The sequence below is a fragment of the Cinclus cinclus genome, chromosome 2 (assembly GCF_963662255.1).
Source record: "Cinclus cinclus chromosome 2, bCinCin1.1, whole genome shotgun sequence".
NCBI classification, from domain to species: domain Eukaryota; kingdom Metazoa; phylum Chordata; class Aves; order Passeriformes; family Cinclidae; genus Cinclus; species Cinclus cinclus.
In genome coordinates this window covers 110,846,649-110,870,489 of record NC_085047.1, presented here as the reverse complement: position 1 = coordinate 110,870,489, position 23,841 = coordinate 110,846,649, and positions in this window count along the sequence as shown.

Genomic DNA, 23,841 nt, shown 5'->3' with positions numbered 1-23,841 from the left:
AGATACTGGGGACACACACACACAGACCAGAGGGGAAAGTCTTCCTCATTTACCAAGTGACTGAGGACACCCTGTCTTTGGCAGAGGACAGAGCAGACACTCTGATTTTGTTTTCTGCCACAAACACAGAAGCAGCAGGGCTCATAACAGTTCCCTGTGCGTCTCTTCCACAGAAGCATTAGCAGGGATAGTGAGCTTAATCCCAGAAACAAAAGTCAACTATTACTGGCTGCCTCAGCATCAGAGGTAACTCAGGAACAAGTGCATGCAAACCTTCCTGTACAGGAAAAGGCTCTTCTCCACAACTTATGTCTGGCTCCAGTTCTGGATTCCAGATGTGAATCTTCCTCCTTGAGTCCATATCTCAGGAGTTTCCAGACCTGTCACAGAATTATCTGTTATTTTAAGCAGTGCCAAATGAAGTTCAGAGGCTGAGGATTATCCTCAGGAGGTGTGATGTTTGGGCCAACACATCCTTTATCTTCCAAAACTTGCATTTGCTCCCAATCAAAAATCCAGTATTTTTCTCAATGAAAGATTGAATTGGTTGCAAAGACCTTTTCCACAGCCTCTCATTCTTGCCATTAATGCTATTGCTTAATCTACCATGAGTGGTGTTTGAATCTCACCTTCACTTCTAGGGAAGGTAAGATTTAGATCCTCTGCTGTCACTCAGAGGTTTCACTGTGCAGCAAAAGTAGCTAATAAAAACAGCTGTTATGGATGATATTGCATAAGATCCTGCCTCAGCAAATTATCAAATTAACAGAGTATCCATGCAATTTTGACAGGATAAAAACCTATTTGGACAAGCCAGCAGGAAGCGTGATTACCACGGGCAACTCCATGAGGCAGGGACGCATCCAGAGACAAAAAGCTCACAGTCAGGAATGAGAGGCTGAATTGCTGAGCTCTGTGCCCATGCAGCCAGAGATGGGCACTTGACAAGCTGGTAGTGCCACACTGGCCAAGAGCAATTCTGGTGGAAGCAGGGAGCAATTCTGGGGCCACCCTTCCCTCAGCTGTTTTGTTGCCCACACATGCTGAGATATAGGCACCCACAAAGCAGGCAGTGACTGAAGGCATCAGTACCAGCAATTTCTCCCACTGATAGCCAGACTACTCCCAAAGAGGATATTAATGGCCAGGGTGGCAGCAAAACATGATGGGTCAGCCCTTCACATCTGCTGCACTCCTTCCTTTGGAAACTGCAGAAGCAAAAGCCTGATCCTCTGTGGCTCTCCCATGAACTCAGTTCCTTTTCTCAGAGGGAGCAGTTTCACCTCTAAGTGACAAAACTCTACACCCACCGTAGGCCAGGCATTTTTTCCAAGGTGGAATTAGGAAGTCTAAGTTGGAGCCCTCCTGTATCAGATCATCTCTGACTGGCTGCAGTGATCCTACTGCTGGAAAAATAAACACACACACACTTGTTGCCTAGCCAAACACTTCTTCTCTTGAGAAAAATTCTTTAATTAAGCATTTTCTTAATGGAAACAGGAGAAGGCAAGAGAAGCCACTCAGGGAATAAAAGACTTGTGTGAGATGTGGATATAGATGGTGCAACCAAGGGATTTGGGAGCTGGGTAAATGGGGAAAGAAGTAGGAAACTGTGTTTCTCTCTGTGCATGAAGGGACAAATGCAGTCTTCCGCCTGAATAGGTTTCATCCTGCAGAAAAAGCTGAGGCTCTGCTGCATTGCTCTCTGTGCTGCTCACCTCCACCTCCAGTTCAGTCCCACGGCACTGGTGTAGCGAAGAGGGAGTTGGTGGGACCAGGAGCAATACCGTGGCAGGATGAGACACAGGGCTGTTATATCCCAAAGAGTCCATTTTGGTGACTGGGCTGCCCCTGGGCACCAGCCCCAGGCATTTTTGACCAGAATCATCCACATGCAATGAACATAACAGGAGAGTCTGGATGCTACAGATGCAGGCATGTCCAGTCTGTCTCTTTGCTCTCACTGCCAAACACCAGAGGAAGGAATGAGCCTCTGTCAGCTCACAGAGGCCATGAAAACCTTGAACCGTTCATTCACAGCGCTCCTGTGAGCAGACATGTGAGCTGCCTCTGGCAACTTAGGTAAGGTGGAAATGCAGTGAAAATGAAAGAGAGAACTGTCAAGCTTATAATTAATGTGCAGTTAAAAATCATGCCTTGTTGATTCTGTCCTGGTTAGAGGAGATGAGCTGGGAGGAGGCTCTGGTCCAGCTTGTTCCCTCACTCAGGAATTTCCATGCCTCTTGTTGTGGACATTATGCAAGTACTCTTTTAGCCAGTTCAAACTGAGACAGAATAGTGGGGTTTTTTTGTTTTTTTTTATCCTGAGACTGCAGATTTTCTTACTTTGTTAGGTATCTCCTACCTGAATAAAAGCAACCTCTTTCTTTCCTTACCTAGACAGACACAGGATGAAAAAGGTACCCACCATCATTTGCCTGCTGGTTTTAGCTGGCATTCTTTTGTCCAGGACTTTCTTATGTTTTCCTAAGAGAGAAATAAAAGATTATCTTAGCCCTTACCTCATTCTGTGTGAGGTGCAGGAGGTCTCAAGGAGGAAAGAGAATAATTCCAGGTCTTAGACAAGCCGAACACATAAATCTGGACTGGCATCAGAAGCTCTCCTTCCCCACCCTTTCCAGCAAATTGTTCCTGTTCACAAAAATCCAGAAGGAAAGTTCACAGGACTGTCTTCACAGGCAATAAACCAAAGTTAATGACCTGGTGTAAAGCCACTGGAGTAAGAATATTTTCATATGGTTGGAAGACAGGGGCAGACTAGGCAGAAATACAGTCTTGTGGGTTCCATATGACTTCCTATGTTACACAGTATCTGAACCCTTCCAGCCTTTAAAAGGAATACCACTTAAATGTGTCGGCTGTAGAACAAAGGAGTTCAATGAATGAATGCAGAGGCGTTCTGGAGCAGAACCACCCCAATCAGCAGCACAAACAGCCTCGCTGTCCCATTGGAACTAAAAGCACACAGCACAACTGGACTGTGGTCAGCAGGGTGGCACTGGAGGAGGTGTGTGCTCACCTCCTCTGGCTCTGCAAATGCAGGAAAAGGAGCCCACACTCCTTTTTTGTTAGTGAACACTGGGAGTCAGTTGCCTCCTGAAAGAAACACGGCTGCACGGCTCCAGATACGTTACTGGTACATCAAAAAGAATTAACATCCTGCCTCCACTTCCACAAAGAGAGGGGTCCTGTTTGGTGCCAAATGGCCATGTGCGCTGATACAGAAATAATGTCTTGGCAGTCAGCAGGAGGGAAGGGAAGCCAAATTACATCATTCACTCTCTTTTCAGTGGGGATAAAAGACTCTATTTACTATTTTGGCAGTAGCCAGCACCACAGCTGCCACTGGTCACATGTAAGGGCAGCAGAGGGAAAGCAGCGAAAAATAATTTAATCCTCAGAACCTATGGATCCTCTCCATAAAATACCCCACACTTGGTGCAACGGGGGCTCTCCTAGGGCTCAGGAAACCTCTGCTCTGGTCCCACTGCTCCCAGAGACTTCTGCTGGGTGACCCTGACCTGTCACTTCACCTCTGTTCTTTCCTCCTGCTCTTGGTCCTGTTTATTCGGCTCACAAGCTTTTGAGGGCAGGGATTGACCTGTTATGTAAACCCTGTGCTTAGCTCAGCACTCTGCCAGTCTCGCCTGGGTCCTATGGCACTCCTGCTCAGAATGAAAACATCAGCTCTGACTCTAACACGAATACACTGAAAGGGCCAAAGAGGGATGGATTTTCAAACTGGTGGGACACATACGTGCCATGGATGTAATGAGACGGGAGGTTCTGCCACTCCAGAGCACCTTCAGCTTTAGCTGATGGAATATGTGCACAATGGTAAGGAGTAAGCAGTGTGGCTAGAATGAGCAGCAGAAGCAGTTAAGTAGCCTAAAAAATTGTAAAGCTGAAACTCAGAAAGAGGAGATGAATTCATATGAGAAAGCAAGAATAAATGCCTCTGTGAATGATTGTCAGATTCGTCTTTATAGGAAGAGCCATATGGCGTAAAAAATACACCTACAGGGCATAAACAAAAATGAACAAGTGTTTAATTGCATGGCCTAATAAGTTTTAAGATTTGTGCAATTTTCATCACCAGAAAGCTCAAACCTACCTGTCTGAACACATCTTCTTATATGCTTCCAGCAACTGATAATTATCAAACACAGAAGAGAATGACCCTCGTCTTAATTTAAAATGCTCAAGTGACACAACTCAATTCTGACTGTTCAAGTAAACCCCTGCAGAATAGTAATGTGATAAACGAAGACTAAAACATCCCCCCAAAAAACTAAAGCCCTTCTCTCAGGACAGAATGCAAGGCCAGTTTGTGGCACTGCATTAAAAAAAATGCATATAATTCAACAAAACCTGCTAAAAAACTGAAGGAGCTGATGCCTCAGAGAATTTCTGTACTTTTAAAACAAACTGTAATTGTTCTACTGAGAGAACTGAGGAGACCCTCATCTGCAGAGCAGATCCTCAACTTCATTAAGAGAATCAGTGTATTTTGTAACTAAATGAGATTCTGTCTTGCTGGCAGGCATATACTGCTCACAGAACAAAGAAACCACACACACAAATATTCCAAAGAGACATGTCCTTAAAAAAAAAGTCATTGTAGCACCATCAGACTGAGGAGTATGCCAGAAACTGTAACTTCGTGGTAGAAAGAAAATAGAATGATGGGAATTAGGAAGCAAGCTAGATGTGTGCGACAAAAATGTCTTGAATATTTTATTTCTCCTTAATTCCTGTGAGTTTCTGTTTGTTATCAGGCAAGTTCTGTGTTGTTTTTTTCCCCCTTAGCATTCAAAAATCACACTGCTGCCCACCAGCCTCAGGGAGCTGGGTGTAGGGACAGGGCAGCACTCTCAGACTTGGTGTTGGTTTTTTAGAGCATCTCGCCAGCACGCAGAGCCCTGGAGAACAAAGCCTTGGAGGTTTTCTCTCACAGGCACCAGGCTCCCTGCTCATCTCCTGGTGTGCCTGTCCTCGGCTCCCTGCCTGACTGGGCACATTAGGCCTGAGATGAGGAACTGCCTGGAAGACAAATGTGAAAAATCACAGCACTAAACTGCTGGGAAATCCAAACTTCTCCATGCATGGGAGCAGCCAGGCTGCTGAGCTGTGAGGAAATATTCAGACACTGATCCATGCTCTGTGTTCCTGCTCGGAGTCTGGCAAGGAGAGGAAAGAGATAATAAGACCCCAGATCTGGCAAGTAATGATAACAGAAGGCAAGAAAAGGGAAAAGGAAAAAAAAACGCTAGTGATCTAAGGGTGCAGATGGTGGTCTGAGGTCTGGAGTGTTTCTGTCTGCCATGTTTTACTTCTCTCCTTTAAGATATACCAAAGATAAAAAGGGGACCTGGAGGTAAAACCCAAAATTATTTTTTTTTCTGAGGGACTTCTTATTTTTTCTTTGTACATGGCAGATTGTTAATTATTGTTTTTCAATTATCAATAGAAGAGCAGGAAATTAGTAGGTGAAACATTTCCAATAATAAACATTTCCAATATATAAATTTTAAGATACTAAAAATTTGTGCAAGGTGTTAAGTGTGGACCTCATGTTCTCATTCAAGGAATTTTTTCTCAACTACATGGGTTCACTCAAAAGAAACCAGTCTGGGTGAGCTGTTATACTTGGATACATCTGCAGTTAAAGGAGATGAATCTCCTGTGATGTCACTGCCAACCTGTAGAGTCACATCTTGGGCTGACATCATTAATTCATTACAGCTTGCATACAACAGCCCCATCTCAACCTTGTTCCAGATTCTTCTCAAATTTCTCAGTTCTGAAAAAAAGCATTTGCAGCATTTATGGAGAGATTAGCTCTGATATTCATGGCAGCAGGAAAAACAATCCAGAATATGAAACATTTCTTAGAAAATCCCTTATTGATGTCTGTATTTTACATCAAAAAAGTCATGTCATGCTGTTAAACACAATTGTGAGTGTTTGATAGAAAAAGAGCTAGTGCCTCCAGGCAATGTAGACCCAAATCAGTTAGGGATTTAACTCCAGTTCTGAGTCAATGACTTGTTTCCAGTTTGTTTTGGCTGGCTCTAGAGTGGCTTTTTGCACACGAAATCATTATTAAACTCTACTCAGAAGTCAGCTGCTAACTTGTGCAGCCTTTAGCACTCTGGTATTATGTAATGCCAGTGCAAAACTACATTAGTAAATGGAATGAATAATCCTGAACAAGTTTGCTGGAATATAGAGTCACATAGAAAATATTAGTGGTCCAATCTACAAGTGATAGATAAGTATGTCATCCAAACAAAAACATGTGCTTACCTTATCAAGCCCAAAACATTCTTTTCCACTTACGGTGCAGGACTTTTGTTTCATGAACCTAGTTAAAAATCTTGTCTAAACTCCTGATAGCATCAAGCCCCACTAACACCACTTCCTTCAGAGTCACAATTTGTTTTCTGGATGTATGCACTCATTTTTTGTTAAGCCACATTGTCCTTGTGCAAAATGAATGCCTGTCTTGAATAATGGAATTTTACTATGATGCAGACTCTTTCAGAAGAAACTTGAATATTTTCTGCATGCTTAAGGTGTTGTAATCATCTCAAGTGCTGAGCAAAAGGAGTTAAAAGAGAAGCTTTATTGCCTTTATTTCTATAATCTGTTATTTCAGGGCTTTAATATTTTTTTTCCGAAACTTTGCTGCATGGCATCCATAGAAGGCCAGAAAGGAAACTCAGACATTGAAGCATCTTTAAACAACCTGTAAAAAAGAGAATTAATTGTGTTGACACTATCAGATTACTGTGGTAAATCAATGACAGTTTTAAAGCAACCTTTAAGCTGGATATAACAGTGAAATAAATTTATCTGCACTTCCTGGTCTTATTTTTCCTGCACCCAGAGAAGCAGGAGGCTCACCTCACCCTCCTCCACCCCATTCCTTCATACATGAAGGTTCACCAGGAAATGGGAAGGATCAACCCAGACAACTTTTCCAGAGCTTTCCTCAGATGCCTCCACAGAGCAGGGAGGTCTGTCGCTATATAATGATGTTTTTCAAGTAACAATCCTCTTCTTTTCTGCAGATGCCCTACCCAAATTAAAACCATGCTGGAACCCATGGAGGCTAGAAAATTCATTAATGGATTTGAGTGAAATTGCCGTTTTATGGAATGTAATTTCACATATGGGTAGCTACACTATCTGTGGAGTTCATGGTTGAAACAATTTAAAGCACTTCTCACCCTAACACAGAAGATAAGCTCATTTTATGAGTTTCTCAGCTTCCTCTAGCCCATAATAAGCACCAATATTTAATGTGAACAACAATCTTGTAAGTCAGATCGTGAAGAGGAGCTGAATACTGATTTATTGCTGTAAAAACACAGTCCTGTCCAGGGTGACATGCACTGCCCTGCTGTTTCAGAAATACAATCTGAAGCATCAACAAGCCTCCAGTTGACTTGTCAGATAACTTCTGCTATAGGGTGCCAATTTTTAAATATTTAATAAACATATTTTTACTTTAGGGAGATGTTTTCCATCTCCAGTGTTTGTGGAGCATGACTGGCAAGTAAAAAATTGTCTTCTCTCTAGAGAAAATAATGTAAATATGCTCCACTGCAAACCCCACAATGATTACAGGAATAACTTGCAGACCTCAAATTCGAGGCACATTTTAGTGTCATATTAAAAAGAATTTATTTTTAGCTTGTTTTGCTTTATTAAAAGTCTTAAGTTTCCCACTTCAAATCAGTGTCTGGTATCCAGTACCTGGGGTATAATCTTCCATTCAAACCAGTTCTTCTGCAAAAAATATTTCTTACCTGATTCACTTTATCCCTTTTACATTGCATTTAGAAGATCCTATCACAAGCCATAGGCATGTTTAATATTATTGAAATTGCACTGCTAATATCTGTATCAATTATATTTTGAGATTTATGTTTAGTGTAGATATTAATGCAGTCTGCCTTTTCCATTTTTACTTCTGCAAGTATAATTTATTGAGACATAAATAGTAATATTAAAGCTATCAAGTATAAACATCAATACTTTACAGCACTGTGTAATTTAGGAGTTACATGCATCTAAATTCAGTTACAGACCTTTCTGAATGCTCAAATCTTAACTGCAAACTGCAGCTCACCAGGAATATAATGCAGCACTAACATCTTGAAATAAGCCTTTCAGGAGGACTGAGGAACTGGCATATGGCTGGGACATTAAAAAATGCATGGTTTCCTTTTTTTTTTTTTCATTAAACACTCACTGTTTGCACACTGTAACCCTCTTCCCCATCTTGCAGTCTTGCAGTCATTTCAGATTATTTATGGTTTTGGTGTTTTAGTGATTCCAGAGATGTATAGGAAAGGGGCTGGAAGGAACTGCTGTAAGTCAGCCACCAGGTTCTGTCTAACACCCACCAGTGATGGAAATGCCACTCTCCACAGGTAACATTGCTTTGTTTTATTGTTCAATGAGTCAGAAGTATCTCATTGCATGAAACCAGGAGTAACTGGTGAGAACTGGTGTGTGGTTTGGAAAAGAGGGAACATATTTGACAAGATCTGGCCAAAAAACTTTTTTTTTTCTTTTTTTTTACTTCAAACAATTTATTTTTTGAACCATGATAAAAATATCTTCCTCAAGGTAAAAACTTTCAAAGTAGAGATGCCTGTTGCCCAGTTAAAATAAAACTGGCAGTGAAGGTGGGATTGTCTAATGGTTCAGTCATTAATAAAAGCTTTTTTACTTTTGGCTTACCATAGACATAGATAATGTAAACTGGAAGGGCTTTTCCTCTAGAAGTTTATTTTCCTCTCTTTTGGCTATGGAGGGGATATCAGTGACTTGCCCTAAATGCTTAAATTGCATGAGGCAGCATAAGATGAAGTCCAGTTTCAGTGTTTGCAAAAGAACTGATGATATCCCTGATATGTCACTGTTACAATGAGCCCACATTTAGGTATTTGAATACCCACGGGTGCACAGTGCTGCCTTCAATTTTAAGCTAAAAAAATAAAAATAAAAAAATAAAAATAAAAATAAAAATAAAAATAAAAATAAAGCCTTATTATTTTCACAGATGTTCTGAGCAAACAAGGGATACCACTGAAGTACCACTGGCATATTTTGGACTAAAGGCACCAGGGAGAAAGCACCTTAAGAGGGAGGAAACTGAGAGGGAAGCCATGAAAGTCATGTTGAAGGCAAAAGTTTTGTGCTGCCTTGGATCAGTGAGTTTCCTGATAGAGATAAATGCTTGTACTTACCAGGGGGAGCTACCTCTAGACAGAAAGCTAAAGACCACATTTGGCACTGTCAAACACTCATCATCCTTTTAGTACTTCAAAGTGTAAATCTGATCATGCTCTGTAACAATCTCAATGAACTTTTGAGCTTACAGCCCTTTTATCTTGTATAACTTTATTTCCTTTTTCTGTTTGGCAATCTGATTTTATTAGGATTTGTCAGTGTAGTCAAGGGTGCATCTGAATAGCCTGAGAAATTTAATATTGCAAGTAATGGAGAATCATGTCCTGCTGCATTTGGAGACATCTACCCTTAAGTAGAGAGTTTTTCCAGCCACGTGTAATAACTTCTATCTTTCTATCAGAAAACTGATATAACTGATATAACCTATACCTTTGTATGGAAAAGAGTGACTAAACCCTAGGCTGCACATACATTTCTCTGAGCCTACACAGAAGAAATATTGCTACAAAAGTACATTAGTATTACTTGTTTATTTAAACACCTCGTGACAGAGTGAGAAAAAAACATTTTTCACTAAGAAAAATGAGATCTCCCAGTGCTGTAGATGTACCAGTATAGAGTCAAGAATTTCCCACATCAGTCAAACTGGAGCTGAAGTTGCTTTGAACAAACCACATGGACCCCAGTCTGACACCCTTGTGCCCCAGGTGAAATTCCAGCTAACAATTTCAGTGCCAGTCTGTTGGTGCTTCTCATCTTTAGAAAGCCAGCAGGGGATGGAGGTATAGCTGAAGAGAAGAGATAAAGAACCCATAAAGGATCCTTATTTAAATAGGTGCTGTTGACAACACAGATGAAGGAATGTATCTGTGGGTGAGCAGTGGTTCCATAAATCTAGCTTTGGAAATATTTGTGGGATCAGCTGCATTTTTCATTTCATCTATGATTAATGTTCCTTAGTTGGTGGGAAATGCACCCACCAATATTTTTAGGACTGTCTTTTAAGATTTAAAAATGCAGCTGACAACACACTAATCTGGCTAACTTTGACCTCCTTTGAATTTTAGATTTCAGTAGCTGTCATCTAATTTTAGCCAGTCTGACCAAGTTAAAATGAATGTGGCACAGACCATGAAAGCAGTTATTCATTTACGAGCAAGAGGCAGCTACTTTCAGTATAGATGCTTATTGTGGAAAAGGCAATGATCAAAAGAAAATGTTGGGGAAAAAAGATGCAGAGAGTTACAGTCCCTGCTGTCAGGAAATTTATTAATTTCAAAGCATCATTGGTGGTACATGGAGAGGTGAATTATTAAAAAGTAAATAAAGATACTCTTTAGGTTATATTCTCTATATAAAACACTTGGGGTTTTGCCTGCAGCTGTGCAGGTAGTGCAGCCATTATTCTCTCAGCCCTTGTTCTCACCCCCTCACACACCTGATGGCTGGAAAGGCAGATTCTGCTTTTCTTTGAAGTAGCTGGAAATGGGAATAACAACACCTTTATGCTACTTAGCCCTCCTTGCTGGCAGGTCTCAACCTCTTTTGCAGAAGCCATCAGCATAATTACCCAGATTTTACCAGTGTAAAATCTGGTAAAGATTTTACAGGAGACCAGGGAGACCAGGGTCAGTGAACAGCAAGTTGTGTCCAAGGATGTGCAGTGAGCTGGTAGGAAAAGCAGGAGGATCTCCAAGTCTTCATCTGCAGGTGGTGAGGGCACTGTGCATCCTCCCAGAAAGGATTTATTTCTTTGCCAGGGTGCTCCAAGCCTCCAAAAGCTGCCCTGCCCATCAGCTTGGGGCCTTCTCCAGAGATTCAGGCTTCATTTCTCCTACACATCAGGTGCCTTGTTTGTTCTCCTGCCAGCTTTACTCCCTGGCCACAATTCCTTTCTGCCTGTTTAGCATTCACCCCACTGAGGTGTCTATCAGCAGAAACCACACTTCTTGTCACCCCTATTCCAGTAAATTAACCAAGCAAGGCTCTTCTAGTACCCCTTCATATATTATGCTCTTCATTTTTCTGACCATCTTAATAGCTCTTGTCAATCATGCATTCCACTTTAAAGCAATTTGTTTTGATCCCAGGTGACCAAATTATGCTGCACCTGCCAGCGTGGATGTGTACACTCCTATCTCTGCAGGAAATAACTCACCTAATCCATCTTGGGTTTCCAGGGTCTTTGAGTTTTCTGTCATGTTGGCAGCCTCTGTGCAAGGTTATGTGTCTTTATCTTGTCTTTGCTCTGCCATCCCAGCAGAAGGGCCTTTAATAGCAAGTACCTAATGGCAGCAAGTATTCTTATAACTCGTAGGTCCATATAAGATTTTGCACTCTGTACTGTGAAACTAATCCAGTTTAAAATGTCCCCAGTTTAAATGGTCCTCAAATTCTGCCTGTGAAATATCCTGAGTGCCCTGTCTGTACCTGGGATGTGTCATCAGCAAGTCAGATGACTGCACTCCCACTTGTTGTGAAAAATAAACCATGTCTTTTCCAAGGTAGTCCTTGAAGAAATCAATTTCTTCCAGCTCAAGATGTGTCCCTATTTCTTTTCTCTCATAGGGAAAACAGTGATTTTATTCACCATTAAGGAGTGAGGACTGTGTGAATCATCATGGGGGTGGGGCGGGGGAAGGAGGGAAATGAGGCAGAATCAGGAATATATGTTTTCACACTGAAAATAATTTGGAACTAATGGATAAACATTCACAATATGAAGCACAATAGAAAGCTCTAAAGGTAGCTGTTAGGGCAAGTCAGGGCAAGGTAGAAAATTGATGCAGCTTCAATAAAGGCTAAAGGCAGTAGTGCATGGCAGTGCTGTCATTACCAGAGGACATTAGTGCTCTCTACACAAAGCAAGAGATGGAATGACAAGTGAGAAGGTAGGGAATAAACAATGCATTTGGAAAAGACCCTTTGTTTTTTTCCCCAGAGAACTGCATCACAAGGAGAAAAATATCTTTAAAGGAAGAAAAATATGGTCAAAAATTTGAGGTCTCAGAAAAAGGAAGATCTTTTATGTACATGCCTATCATCAACTTTACTCACTGCCTTCTGCATTGAGGCTCTGGAATAGCAAAGGAGACACTTTTCTATTCTTTTCTAGACACAAATTAAGGTGTCCTGAAATAAGGTCTTAGAGCAAGAGAAGAGGATGAAGTGGTAGCAAAAATTTTTTGAAGAGTTGTCATGGGTACTAGTGACCAATAACTTGGTTTCTGGACTGCAAACATTAGAAACGATAGTAATTAAGAAAAAAAAATATGTGTAAGAAATGCCAAGGAAAAGACAGCATGGCTTTTTGCAAAGGGCAGTCATATATCACATAGCCTCACATATTGCACAGTTCTAAGAAGAGATGAGGAGCAAAAAAAAAAAAAAATTAGAGCTAATATAGTCTGTGCATTGCCCAAAAAATGGCAATGAGTCATTGCCATTGCCATGAGTCAACAGCCCTCACAAAAACTAAATATTCACAGCAAAAATGACAGTGATCAATTAGTAGATGTTTAAAAATAGAAAATTTTTTTAAAGGAAAGAAAAAGCAAGAATAATTCCATTCTTCCCAGTATAATACTGTCACTTATGGGGCTACTAATGGATTGGGCTTTGGCCCAGGGCTCCTCAACATATTCACAAACATTTCAGGAAGTAGAGAAGAAGGGGACTGATAACATTAGCTCCCACAAAATTATTCATAAAAGGCTATGCTAAAGCTGACTGTGAAGTATTTGAGACGATCATGAGTGTTTGTATTTAATTCCATATTAGTAACTGTAGTGTGGTGCAGAGATGTACAGCCATTATATTTATAATGTATGTAATATTATGTACAGTCACTTAGGTGGTATTTTACTTCTTGTCATTTAGGAAGAATACTTGGAGTCCTTCAGGATTCATTGAACACTTTGAATACCTGACACATCAATGCTCAGGAACTTGGAAACAAAGACTATTAAGAATGATTAGGAAAAGCCAAGAGAAGAAAAATCAAGTAACATTATGCTACTGTATATTATTGCTCTACATTATGTACTTATTATTCATTTTACCCCATCTCAAAGGGATGTACTGGAACTAAGAGATGGGAATACCAAATTTACTCCTCGCTTTTGTTACATGGAGAGTGGATAGACTAGGTAACACATAATACATAATAATAGACTAGATAATAGAGGACAGAGATGGAATATGGCTGAGGTAGCTATGAAGAATGGGAAGTGATTTATTCCCTGTTTCTCACAATATAATAGCAGGTAGACTGATAATGAAATTATCAACCATCAATTCCAGAGCAGAGAGAAAAAAAGATCTTCTCACACAAGGCCAGGGAATTAATTCTCACAGGATCTTGTGGAAACTACAGAATAAATTTGCTGCCAAGAGCCAGTGGGAGTCACTGAATGCAGCTTTACTCACACCTCTGGCCCAGAAACATCCAATCCAGGTCAAAATTCCTCATTGAGCTGTTTCCAAAGTTGCCAGTTTACGTTGTAAGAAAAATCCCTGTGTATCTGCTCTCTTTCTGAAATTCTCTTTCTAAGCAGTATTAATGCCAGGTTCTAGAGGCCACCAGAAAACCTCATTGGGACACGCATGTATTTGTTGTTTTAGTGTACTTTAATGAAATCACATCCTACAAAATCTTGAAATGTCTCCAGTGTGTTTCCATAACTCAGATTTTTCTCTTATAGAAATAAAGAAAGAGAAAAGAAGATGCATAACTTCCCTGTTTCTGTTCTTGGGTTGAGTTCTCTTCCTTACAAAACATCAGTTGCCGATAATCCCAGTTTTGCCATTGGTACTCCCCAATTTATTTGCAGAAGTAATCACTCCATTCTGCCTGCAAAGGCAGGAGTCTGTCCTTTTTCCTCCATTTATTAAAACAGATAAATGAACAAACCACACAATTAAATAAGGTCAGAACTATTCTGTAAAAAAAACACATCCTCAGATGAAATAAATTACTGTAACTTTATTGGCTTCAGTGGAGCTGTGGCAATTTACAGCAGCTGAATATTGCTTCAGCACTATGATTCAAGTTATCAAGAATGTGAAATGCTGCAATATTGATTCAGAAAAGTCTATTTGAATTTATTTTTCTAAATTAATTTTCTCCCAGATTCATTAAACATTGTAGGGAAATTGTTCTAGAATGCACATTAAGTGCAAAAATGTAGACTGGAGTCCAAACTCACCAATGCATTTAGGCAATCCTGAGCATTTTTAGCCTCCTTTATGAGACCCTCATGGCACAGGATGGTATCAATTGCCTATTTGATAAATATCATCCAGATGGATTTTCTTAATGAAGGCCCAAATATTACTGCTGTTAGTTTTTTGTAATGGTAGTATTCCAGTAGCAGTCACAGGGAGTGTTCCCCAACAGACCTGTGGACCTACCCTGCCTTGTGATCTCTCAATTTACAGGCAATGTTGGGAGGGTTCATGGAAATTCTCCCTTCAGACTAAGGTTAGGCAGTGACCCTTTTGCCATTCCTATTGTGCAATGGCTAATTTTCTTCAGGTACCCTCAAATGACCTTGAGACTCAGGTTTTCTCAGGCAATCCACCCATAAAGCCAAGGTTCAAGATAGCATAAAGTGCTAAATGTGTCATTTACTCATTGTAGCCCCTCTTTCTCCAGTAATTGTGAAGGCTGGAAGCAAATACTGCTGGCACCAGGATTTGCTCCTTTCTCTCCTAAATTTCTTCACAGCAGCAGCACCTGATTTATGTGCACCACAGAGAGCCTGGAATAAAGGAGGCACCCAGGAAATCACATCCAGCAAAGCAGAAGGGGCAGGACACAATGTGATGACACTGGGGATTATGGGACATTTCAATTTAAAGAGTGGTAATGATAAATGTGGCAATTTTATTCTACCAAGAGTGGTTTGGGGCTCCTGTGGGCAGGGAGGAGCAGAAGGATAACTTGGGGCAAGGAGAGGCACAGCCAAGGAGATCTGTGGTACTCAAAGAATGAGGCAAGGAAGGTTTAGATGAGAGTTTGGGGAGGAATTCAAAGGTGGGATGCCTAAAGTACCATGAAATAAATGACTCTGAAAGAAAATGGGAAAGCTTCCATGTAGCTGTAGTGCCTAGAAGGCATGGCCCAAAATGAGGGAGGAGGATCTCATCATTTTGGATGTGACACAATTTCTCTCTACCAGTGCTCCATTTATGAAGTGCTAGTCATATTTCATTTCTAATGCTTGTCTTGGTTTTAAGTACCCAGCTGTAAATTTGCTGGGTGAGAGCCTTTAGACATGTGCATATGTACATGTGGACGCAGGTTTTTATAAGAGTCCAATTTTTAACTGAGCCTCTAGAAAATACTGTGAACCAAGCTTCAGTTAATCAATAAAGCATGATTGTAAAATTGTAGGCCTGAAAGACATTAAAATTATAAGACTGTCAACGGTGAAAAGGAAAAATAGATTACAAAAATAGAAAAATAGAGAATATCTATCTTAAATAGAGAAATATAATGAAGACAGCGTTGAATTCTCTTTACCTACATGTACTTATGACTCCCATAGGATCCTAAGGGATGTTTATATTAAAAATTTTTGAGAATCTGGGTCTTGCCCATAAGGAGTCTGCATGTTTTAATATTTTGTGTATCCTTGCTAGCCTTTTTTTTTATGTATGATATTTGCAAGTGGCACCATAAGCAAGTGAGAGAGGGGGACAGTTTTCCTCCACTCTCCATGTATTTATCTTGTGTGTTTGGCAACATTTGGAAGCAGACCAAAATGAATTTAAGTCAATACTCAGTTTTGTTTCTTCCCTTTATAGCCCATTTCTCCTCTTGGTTTGCGTGGGTATTTCCAACAGCAACAGAGAAGGGAAAATATTTCAAAGCAAAGCAAAATGTGGTTATATAACAGCAAACAAAGGCAGGAGGCTTCAAGGGGAAAATGTGACTCCCGAAAATAATTTTAAGAACTTTACACAGACTGCTACACACAGTAATATAATTACAGAAGTATAACCCCCCTACACACATACCAATGCACAGAGTAAATACAATTACATCAGTGCTTATGTAGACATAGCTTGCTTTATTACAGACAGAGGAAAAAGATGTGGTGGTACTAAACCTGTGCACCATATGTCCATGACATTAGATTATTGTTGTTGTTGTTGTCATTAACAACAATAGAAACAATAATGATATAGCATAAGAAATAATAATTAATCTCAGATATTAGCACTCCTCATACATGCATTCAAACTGGTACAAACAGCAGATGTAGAGCAATGCTGTTTTCCCTCCACCTCCACATCCCCCTTATTTCAAGGTTCTTTCTCTTCTGAGCTCTTAAATTGTCATAAGGTTGCAGGGTGGTCAGCCCAGCCACACGAGAGAGATTTGGTTCTACTGATAAGCTGTTTATTAGTGGTTTAACTCCAAAGTGTGTGCTTGCCTTCTTTGTGGCAGCTGCTGGAGGTGAGGACTGCAGAGTTCCAGCAGCTGTCAACACAACCCACACAGCAGTATAATAGTTAGGGAAAAAATTGCTGAAATTAAATAGAATATGTTGAGTTAAAAGCACCTTTCTAATGCAGCCTTTGGAGGTGTGTATCTTCCTAATGGCTTGTAACTATGGGAACAAGGGCTTTCCCCTCTCCCCCAGGTTTTGCCTTTGACTGTGTTCAGTGCAGTGCTGCTCCTCGTTGTTCCTTGAGCTGGTGGAGACAGCAGCATAAATACTTCTATTGCAATACGTGTGTAGCCACCTACAGAGAGTGAAAAGGCTGATTTTCTTCTTTGTGGCAGGCACAGTGTTAGATAACATAGTTAACTGATTGTAATTGATAATTTGTTCCACTCAGACTTTTTGCCTTATTTGCTCTTTCTTTTTCTCCCTTCTTTTAAGCATGGAGGATCTTAAACCTATCAGAGGTTTTGATGTCTCCTGAAAAAAAAAAAAAAGACCAAAAATCCCAGCAAGGTTGGAAAGTGCATTTGGCAGTGCATTTAGTAATGTTAAATCAGTGTGAATTGAAATAATTTAATTTGCTCCTTTAGCAGCTGATACCAGGAATACAAATTAGAAGGTGAAACTAAAATTGAACTATTAAAACTGGAAATCATCAAAACAAAAGACCCTGGGTATCTGACTGAGAAGAACAGAGACTGCTTTTAATATGGCAGGAAATAAAAAAGAAGGGGCCAGAACACCAGTCTAATGAGCACATTTTCTTTCCTTTGGAGCACTGGCAGCTCTGCAAAGTGTGACTGAGGATGCTTGCAGGGACACAGTGAGCACTCTCACCCTTCTTCCTTTGGTCATGATCAACACCCAGCACTCTCAGCCTTCTTTCTTTGGCCATGATCAACACCCGCAGAGAGGAAGAGCACAATAACTGCTGTGTCATGGAGCACTGTCCTGCTGGAGAAGGGGAAAATACACACCAAATATTGCTGAGTGCTGCTGAGGAAGGGTTGTGCTGCCATTCTTGGGGATGTTGTACCTGAAAGGAGACACTGCAGTCTTTATCTCTGCCCCAGGCACATCATTTCCTACATTTGAGAGTGAAAGGATGCCACAGGAGTGGATTTTTTCTTCCTCTTATTTCTTTGATTTAAACAATGTCATAGCTGAAGGAGAGCAAACCAGCTTATTCCTCTGAGTACTGCAATCATGCAAGGCTGCATTTTATGTGCCATATCTCCCAGCCAGAGTCACTGTGCTCAAAGCTTTAGGGCTTGGTTTCCCTGCTTTTGTCTCCTGGCAGAGATGCACACAACTATATTTCCCAGTTCACTCTCCATAACTTCCAACTTGAAAAGCTATTTTCTACTAGCATTTTTGGTCTCAATTTTTCCTTGTATCTTCCATCTAATTTTACTTTGAATACTTTTTCACATGAAAGCTGAATCAGATTAAATGGGCTTTGCATTTTGGTTTGAAGTTGATGAGTTCTTTGTTATACTGAAGCCTTCCCAGGACTTCTAAACTTGGGGTATGTGCAGAAAAACTTCTTGTTCCACATCCCTGTGGCTTCATCATGAGTCTTGCACTTCCTGCCAGCTTGTCAGTGGCTGAGCTGTTGAAAGCAGCCTGCAGAGGAGCAGTGGGGGGGAGGCAGTGGAGATGGGATTTGGTGGCCAGAGCCAGTGCCATGAGAACCAGTGGGATGCTGTGTTCTAGAGAAGTCCAACTCACAGACTGCATTTGGTTAATACAGAGTCCCACTAACAGATCTTATGTGTTATTGACAGTTTAGCTTCTATTTACTAATTCCTGAAATAATGGTGGGAGGACAAAAAAATAACTGAGACTGAAGTGTTTATTGCCCTCCACATGAGCTGCCAGGTGAGCAGTAGTAAGACACAAAAGCAAAAGTTTTAAGGCTCAGTTACTAAACTGCCATATGAATTAAGTGCCAGAGCAACTCTTTTGACCTCCCTGATTGTCAGAGTCTTCCTGAAAGCCTGAAGAAGCTCTTGTGGATGAACTTGCTCTGAATCATAGAATAACTTAGGAGTTAGGCCTCTTTGTCCAGCCCTATTTCCTCCACATATCCCACCTGCTTTTCCATGAGTCCACATAACCAATGTCACTCATATCAGGTGGATCAGGGCCTTTCTTCAAGGTTCTGAAGTCAAACACCATAAAGCCACAGAGCATTAATGAGCAGCCTAAACCCTGAGTCCAGCCCACAGGAAAAGGATTTAGGATGCTTCTCCAGCTTCAAAGTGCTCCATGTCCTGGGAAGCTCAGGAGCAAGGGAGGTGTAACCAAGGAGATTCTGCTGCTTTCTGCAGAACTGGAGACCATATGAATCCTTGTGTCTCAGTGCCCAAAAATCTCTCACCCGAGGCAGCAGTGAAGAACTCAAGAGAGGTTTGCACCCCATGCTTTCTCCTGCAGATTACACACAGTTTCCATAAATACTTCTGCATAAGAAGGCTGTGTTTCAGACTCTCACACATCAGAGGGAATTTCAGAACCAGGCTAAGCAGGTGTGAAGCTACTGATAACTTCCACCTGCACCCTAATCTCCACTTGTCTCTTCTGGAACCATTGCTCAGCAAAGTACACTTGGGGACATGTGTAGTGATGCTGCTCCAAAGGTGCTCTGTGGAGAAGAAAATGTCTGTTTCATTGTCTGGCTGTGCATGACAATCCATGGAGGAGCTTCTCTACATAATGTTTTAAATGAGGAAATCAGTGGAGGGTCCCCCTTTCTCAGTTTAATTTGGTTTTTAATTCTTCACAAAGTTCCTGCTAAGGAATACTAGATACCACCATGAAGAGTAAATCACTCCAGTGTGTCACACAAAGTCAAACCTTTTTGTCTGACCTGAGAGATAATTCCTCTAAACAATATCACTATAGTCAAGAGGAATTATAATTAATTCATACAGAGATAATATAATTAGCATTCTTAGAAAGGAACTGGCTGCTGTTGTACTTACTGCCTTATGAAAAGATTTTTCTTTGGAGTGATGGAAATAAACTAAGAGGCCTGAAAATCCCTTTTTATTAATCTCAAGTGCAGGATGATCACATTTACCACTTGCCAGGCAGCCTTTTGGAAGTTCAATATATGAAAAGCTGTACATCAAATAAAACATACAGAGTTTACTATTACAGAAATCGTGTCCTTCTGTGTTAATAGCCAAAGAGCAAGCAATCCTCTCCATCTTCATGTCCATCTATGCAGTCAAGCTCAAATTGATTCTTAGATTGACTTACAAATATGATATCACAAAATCTGGGAGGCCGTGCAAGGACACACTTATTTGTATCAACTACGGTGTCATCAGCTGGGTCTGTATTATTTTTTCTCCAGCAATCACACTGTTTTTTTACCAGAGGGAGCCCTACCCATAGTCCTGGTGGACACTTATTTCCACCTTGAAAATTCCTTAAGCAGGAATTGTTTGGGGGAAGACAGGACAACAAAGTAAAAACTGGGAATACATGTAGTAGGGAGGGGCATTAATTCACAAACCACACCACTCTATTTTTGAGAGTCAACAGCAATAATAAACAACAAAGCTTAAAGAATATGAAACAAGTAATTTTTTTTACCATGTATTTCCTTCAAACTATTAAGACTACAGAATGATACAACTTTCTTGACCCAAAATATGCATATGTGAGTTGTCAAATTTCTCAAAATGCTTTGGCTAATATCATTGTGATTTTTGAATTTTCACAGGAAATATTGAAATACTTGTTTAATATTGATCCAGCATTTTGCAATGACATTTCGTTTTGAAATTTACCCTCAAATAACACTCAAAAGGGTGAAAAAATGTAGGGCAAAGAAAATCAATTTTTCTGATTCAAAAGCAAATATCTGGTTGGACTTGGAATAAAATAAACTTTTTTTTTTCTGGAGCACAAAAACCATAGGTAAATTAAAACTCTACTTTCTTCCCCAGATAAGTTCATGAAAACTCAATTATTTTTACAGATTTACTTGTGATGTAATATATATTAATCAGGCCTCAAAAGCTCAGCTGACCTATTTGTTCCACAATTTACAAAACCTGCTTGCTACCACTGATTTTGATGAGCAAATGATGTGGTTCTGTAGGAATGTAGCTGAAATTCTTCTGTCCACATGTTGTGAATAAAGGCTTAATCCTTTCATATTACTTCCCCATACAAACTGGCTGGGAAGGAGTAAAAAATTTGCCTGCATCTGTTTGATGAACTGGGAAAAAAAAAAAACCCAAAACCCTACTGGCATGCTTGCAACATTGTTTTAGCTTTAATTTGTCTCTTGCACCAAAGAGGAGGGATGAGTACAAATGATATGAAGAGGTATAAAACATGATAAAGAGAATCCCTGAAGTGTTTAAGGCCAGGCTGGGTGGGGCTCTCAGCAACCTGGTCCAGTGGGAGATGTCCCTGGCAGGGGAATGAAACCAGATGATCCCTTCCAACCCAAACTATTCTAAGATTCTATGGAAATCTTTCCTCATCTAGGCCCTCAAAGAACTGACTTAGCCACACACACACACATATATACATATTTATATATATACTGAAATTCTTCTAGTTCAATGCATTTATTGATTTATGGTTTTGGCAAGTTTCACCCCAACAGGGTTGGGTTCTCTACTCTGCCATGCTGCTAATGGGAGCAGTAATTTTGGTTTAATATATAGCTGCACCAGTTTAATTGTTGGGCTTTGGAGTCTACCTCCCTTTTTCTTTTTTTCATCCCAGACACAGCTCAAAGGATTTAGACTCTAAATGTGCAGCACATGAAACCAAAATTAAACATGAGTGTAGAGTGCAAGAAATACCCTGTGCAGGCCAGGTCAGGTGGGATGGAAGGTCTCTCTTTAAGCAGACATTTCTAGCTGTTTGCACAGATTTTTCAGATTTCCAGATTTTCCACTACCATTTAATATCAGTATTCAATTAATCTTCCTCATGCTTTTCTTTAAAGGTGATCTTTTACTCATAATCTAATCCCAGGAACTCCATCCCTGAACATTTGCCCAAAAGTGATGAGAAAGTATAGCTACACACATTATTTGAAAAAATTACACCCAAAGTGATGAAAGGAGATTAAAATTCTTTATCAAATCTACTGGTTTTTGTGAATAGCAAAAAACTGAGCCCGTACCAAACAGCGGAAAATGGGGTTTGTAACAGAGTAATAGTTTGTAATTGGTTTTGCTGGGGAAAAGCAGCTGAATCAATAGACACTAAGGTTGCACTGGTTTGGCTGATTGATCTCACCATCTCAGGGACTTCTAAGCAACACAGTCACTACTGCTGGCCATTAAAAAAGTTACACTTGTTCTGAAGAGATACTAAATAACTAAAACAATACTATTATTTTAAAAGGTGTCCTAAACCTGGCATTTCAAATCAATTTTAATCGTTGGAGGTTGTTGCCTTTGCGAGGAAACATTCAGGATATGATAATGCAGCGCAGCTTGGTGCTCTTCTACCCAAGAAGCCATTTTAGAAGTCACTTGACTCAGACAGACTTTCACACAAGGTTTTACATATTTAATGTCATGTCCAGGCTCCACCAGGACTTGGCAAGAAGCTGCATTTCTAGTTCTCTTCTGTGGGTCTGTGTTTTCATTAAGTATGTTATAAAGGTGCATAACTTGCCATGGAAATCTAAAATATTCTCTATTTGCAAGAACTTCATTCATAATGGATAGGGGTTATCCTTGTGCTACAGTCAGGTATCAGATCTTTTACCAGGTGTTGCTTTCACCTTGGTAAAGGTGACCTTGGACTGTTTACTGTCTGACCAGGTAGCAACCTGTTATCACTGTGCCTGGGGGATGTGAGCATTTCCAGAGCGTCTTTAGAAATCAGTGATCATTTGGGCAAGTATTAAAACCTGAGATCTTCGTTAAGTGTATGAATTGTAATAAATCCTCCAGGGGGCATTTGAGTCTGGAGGAAGCTGAGGGAGAAGGAGAAGAGTACGGGATAACAGACTTTCTCCAACTCAGTATTCTTCTAGGGAAAAGCCAATTTACAGACTGATCCTGACAGAGGATCAGATCCCATCTGGCAGATATGGAAACTGCCAGAAAGTTTTTCATCTGCAGGATGTTGATAGAAACTATCTCAAGCAAGGAAAAACAGTATAGATATATATTAAAAATTGTTTTCCTCATTTAATTTTTTTTCCTCCACAGCAGTCCCTCATACACTTTGCTTTATCTCTGAAGTTGGATATACTGAATTATTTGCTCTTTACCATAAGGTCTAAATAGCATCATGGGAGAGGAGAGGAGAGGAGAGGAGAGGAGAGGAGAGGAGAGGAGAGGAGAGGAGAGGAGAGGAGAGGAGAGGAGAGGAGAGGAGAGGAGAGGAGAGGAGAGGAGAGGAGAGGAGAGGAGAGGAGAGGAGAGGAGAGGAGAGGAGAGGAGAGGAGAGGAGAGGAGAGGAGAGGAGAGGAGAGGAGAGGAGAGGAGAGGAGAGGAGAGGAGAGGAGAGGAGAGGAGAGGAGAGTAAGCTGGAGGTCTGATAAAGAGAGCTGGCTGTCTCAGCCCTGAGTATCCTTTAGACATTCACACCACCCAGCTCTGACTGTCACAACAGGGCAGTGGGACAGGAAAGTGAGCAGGCAGGTTTCTGAGCTTGCTCTTAGCTGTAGGCAACAACATCTCCGAGCAGGAGAAATGGAGATCCAGTGCATGTATTCAGTTGGCAAACTGAATAAACAGCCTCCAGTATTCAATTCTGAATGGATTATCCAGACATTTCCTTGGATAGTAACACAGTTTGGAAACCAAGCATGGTTAACCATATGGATTAACAAAGAGAGTGCATATTGCACTTTAGATTCTTTCTGTAAATGCTTTAACATGTCGTCAATAATCATTAAGGTATATAATCTCCCTGAAACTTCAGATGAGGTAGGATTAAGTCCTTGCGAGGTGAAGAAAAGAACAGAAAAAACAGTCCCAGTGCTGCTCACTGATTGCACTTCAGGAATTATTTCTCACCATGGCATTTTTTGCCATTTGAGGCTCTTGCACAGAAGTGAAATCTGAGTGGTGCTTATTCCACATGCTTCAAGAACCATCTTCTGAGAGCAGCTTTCCATGAGAGGCACGTAGCATTCATGGCTGTCAGGCAGATG